Raw genomic sequence first — 4,166 nt, forward strand, 5'->3', positions numbered from 1 at the left:
GAAGTGGTGCAGGTCCTAATCCAGGCATTTGTAATCTCCCGTATATACTACTGCAGCTCTCTGTTGGCTGGGCTCCCCGTTTGTGCCATCAAACCCCTGCAATTTATCCAGAATCCCGCAGCCCGCCTGGTGTTCAACCTTCCTCAATTTCCCCACGTTACCCTGCTCCTCTGCACACTCCACTGGCTTCGCGTCGAAACTCGCATCATCTTCAAGTCCCTGGTGCTTGCCTACGGTGCAGAACGGGGAACGGCCCCTCCTTACCTTCAGACAATGCTCAAACCCTACATCCCAGCCCGAGCACTCCGTTTCGCCACCTCTGGTTTCTTGGGGTGGGAGGGCAGCTCCTGCTCAGCCGAATCAAAGCTCTTCTCTTTCCTGGTACGCCAATTGTGGAATAAGCTTTCTCATAAAGCCCATCTTCAGATAACTCTCACCGCGCCCCTGACGACCCCCCCAAATGTTTTTATTTTATTTTTAAGAATGAAAACAAAGCACTTGTCTTTTTCCACTAGCACTGACTTTGCTGATAAATACTTTGTTGAGGGAAAATGTACTTGATATGATTGTGATGTGTTGAGGTCTCACCTAGCTATGTTAAGATTAATGCACTAATTGTAAATCTCTCTGGATAAGAGCGTCTGCTAAATTACTAAAATGTAAATGTAAAAAAGTAATAAACAGTAGAGGGCGACGTTTCCCAGGGGTCGTCACTAGTTACTACTGCCACAAAGTCATAAACCCCGCCTATTTCTACCATTTCTCTTCTAAAAATATTTACGATACAGCCAATTCTGACTTTGTGGTTGTGGTAACTAGTGGAAACCCCTTTGTCAGGCGTTCACATTAAGAAAGGAAGTAGGATTCGGCTCACAATGACTTCACTTCCGATGCTAATGTTAGTGCTGTATAATAATTTTTGTCCTGATACAAATTACATAGAACTCATGAACACTCAATATCGTGTTTGGTGCTATAAAAAGAACGAAGGACGAATTGACTAAGTGCCGTGGTAAGCTTTTCTTTGAAATTATATGGTTAGATTCGCCGAACAGCAAATTGTTCTTGGTGTTTTATCGAGGCTGACAGATGCGTGGCAACATTGTTGTAGCCACTGTTACATTGCAGCTGTTGTAAACAGCAACGTAGGAAAAAGTATTACAGTGTGGTCTTTGATGATTTTGCAAATATAGTTTAGAGTTTTGTAGCCAAACAATGTAAAATCACGAAAGCATAGCAGGCTAATCCTTGTTTACACAAATGTCATGTTCTTGCACACAGGGAACTGAAAGTAGGCTACTATGTCTGCAGAACTAGACCTTTCGCCTCCAGAGGTACCTGAACCCACCTTGCCCAAGAGCCTCCTGTACTAAGGACTCTTTCTGGGAGCTATTGTCCAACTCCTATGTATCTTTGCAGTTATAATACCCACCTCCAAGGGGTATGAACAGGTATGGTAGACAGTCCTTCTGTTGGCAGTTAACATTTTGTAATAAATATATAATAATAATAATATTGTAATTGTTTAATGTAAGTTTATTTATGGCAAATTCAAGCCTGATCCATTTGTATTTTTCCCTTTTGTCCTATTGTAACCTCGTCCCCAGGCTCGAATTGCTGGTGCATGGAGCCTGGTAACACCGTGCCACAAAGTGGGACTTGAAAGGGGTTTGCCTAAACAGCAGACTGTTACCATGGTTACCCCATGGCTATTCAGTCTGAAAGAAGACTGACTAAAAAGACGCAAGAGTCTCTACAAGCCAGAATGTTGAATAAAATGATATTCACACTTTACCAACTGTCTGTGCTGTTGGTCCTTTTGATGGTAGGAGGTGGAGATAGGGTATCCACAGGAAAGTGTTGTTTACCCTACTTTTTGTACCTCCGGGAGGTTCTGTCGCTTGTAATTTCAATCTCCTGACGCATTGCACGTGATGCACAATATGTAAACAATAGCCGAATGTAACCTAATGTAGTCGACCGAAGGACGTTTCCTCGCAATCAGCTGTAAGTGTTTGTGATGCCAGCTGATTGCATGGGAAAATATTCAGTCTGTGGTTCGGTTAGGCTCGGCCATATTGTGCAAGTGTTTGTCACGTGCGAATTGTGTCAGTATTGAAAATAGAAAACCGGAAATACAAACCGATATACAGACCAGTGTACTGAAGGTCGGGTTAATAACGCTTCCCTGTGGATATTTTGTACCAGATTACCTCCGACATAGGGACAAAATAGGCGGAAAACAGGTAAAGTAAGTTGAAATGAAGTTTGTTCAACATTCTGACTTGTAATGGGACTGTTGGGGAATGCTGAGCCTATTTGTTAGAGACGAGTGTAAGTATTTAATTCTCTGATTCTAAAAGAGGCTAGAAAGGGGTGTGGTTAAAATCGATGCCGGAGAGGGAGAAAGCCTGCTACAACTGTATTTGATGGGACTTTGAAAAATTGCGAAAACTGAAGAAAATAAATACCGTATTATTTTTGGGGTGCCCAATTGAGTTCGCTCATATAACGTCTTATATGTGAAAACTATTTCTAGGATGAGTACTTTGAGATTTTCCGAACTCACTTCCTTGTTTGAATCGCATGCGCTGCTCGTGCTTTGAAGTCCACATATGTTGTAGGGGGAGGTTCTATGGGTAGATGATGGTAGATCCTAGATGGTGATGGACTGAGAGATCATCCTGCCATAGAGAGGATTCGATTAATCTCTCCCGGGCACCTGGCGTGTTTTTGCACCGGCTGAAAGTTGATTGCATTCGATTTGGAACTGGGCTGCCCACGGCGAAGTCGGCTCAAAACAAAAGTAATGTAATTAAGCACGAATGAGTAGGGTTCTGTGTTTTCACATGCAAAAGGAATTGCTTTTTATAAAAATAAATAAAAAATAAGCTATAACTGCCTTCCCAATGAAAACTAGTTTGAAATTTCAAACATGTGTTTTCTGGACGATGCACCGTGCTGCCTTGTTGACAACATGGCCGAGCGGCTCAGATTACTGTTCGATTTGAAAAGGCCGCTCCTCCCTCCCCGCTTTCGCCCGATGTACCCCGGGCCAGATTAATCTAATCCGCCCATAGACTCCAAGTCAAGTCCCGTTCTGAGGCGCTGTGAAACCAGACAGAGAGAGAGTCGGCTGGTGGGTGGGAATAGTCCTATTGTAGTCTGCTTTTGAACTTGGCTTGAGCAAGCAAACTGACCATTACTGCTACTGTTCCACATGTCTCTAGCCCATTCATATATGCTAACTACCTTTAGCGCCTATTGATGAAGGTGTCTTCTTACCGTGGGGGACTTCTGTTAAGAGACCCGACGTTCGGCGTGAACGTTAACACGCAACGCTTGCGGTACGGTTTTGGAAACATAAGAAAGTATCTTTCATATCAGCGAGGAATAATTTTCCTAAAAGCAAAAGGTTAAATTACTAAACACCTTAAATAGGGTTAGGGTTCCCACACTGCCTTATCTCCACGTTACAGGGCCTGTTTACGGAAGACAGAAGACCGGCCACCACCTGTGCTAATTAGCTATCTAGCATGCTCTGAACACCTGTGTGTAAGCATAATTGAGGAAGAAGTGTAGCGGAAGTGTAGTTTGTCAACTGGAGGCATACGTAGCGTATGGATCTGTGCAAATCTGCTACAGTAAGTGTATCTTTTTTTATTTGAAAGAGCTGATATGAAAGAGAAGGTCCATATGTTTCGAAAACCGTATCGCAGGCGATGATTATTGACGTTTTCTAAATGTTAAAACACAGCGTCAGGATTGTAGTTCACATGGAGCCAGCCATGGGCGATGCTAACCGCTGAAAACCCTAGGGAGAAGGCAGATTGCCGCCTTGGGTTTTTGAGAGCTAATGTGTCTCTGTCACTGGAACAGTGGGACTCAGTCTGTTTTATCTTCAGGAGGAGACGGAGACAAATTACTCGCAATTGAAGCTGACCAGAATAAGAACTCCAAAGGACCTGCGCCTCAGATTCGTCAGAAACTAAAGGCAGCGATAAGTGTGTGTGTGTGTGTGTGGGTTGGATTGGTTTGGGTGCTGTGCGTGCAGTTCATCCAAGATTATTGTTACATTTCAAATTGTGTAGACAGAATAATATTTGTTTAATCAAATGCAATGGGTGTCTCTACCTTGATTCATGAAAGAACAGAAGCACATTTGA

The 4,166-nt window shown here is 43.2% G+C and overlaps 1 long non-coding RNA gene across 1 annotated transcript; it reads left to right on the forward strand.

Annotated features, from left to right (window-relative positions):
- Nucleotides 1-895: 895 nt before the first annotated feature.
- Nucleotides 896-1,794, forward strand: LOC311133534. The gene is made up of 3 exons (XR_014613604.1): nucleotides 896-1,012; nucleotides 1,282-1,451; nucleotides 1,608-1,794. It is a non-coding gene; the product is annotated as an uncharacterized lncRNA (long non-coding RNA).
- The last annotated feature ends 2,372 nt before the right edge of the window (nucleotides 1,795-4,166 follow it).

The sequence above is a fragment of the Coregonus lavaretus genome (assembly GCF_964263955.1).
Source record: "Coregonus lavaretus genome assembly, chromosome: 8".
NCBI lineage: Eukaryota > Metazoa > Chordata > Actinopteri > Salmoniformes > Salmonidae > Coregonus > Coregonus lavaretus.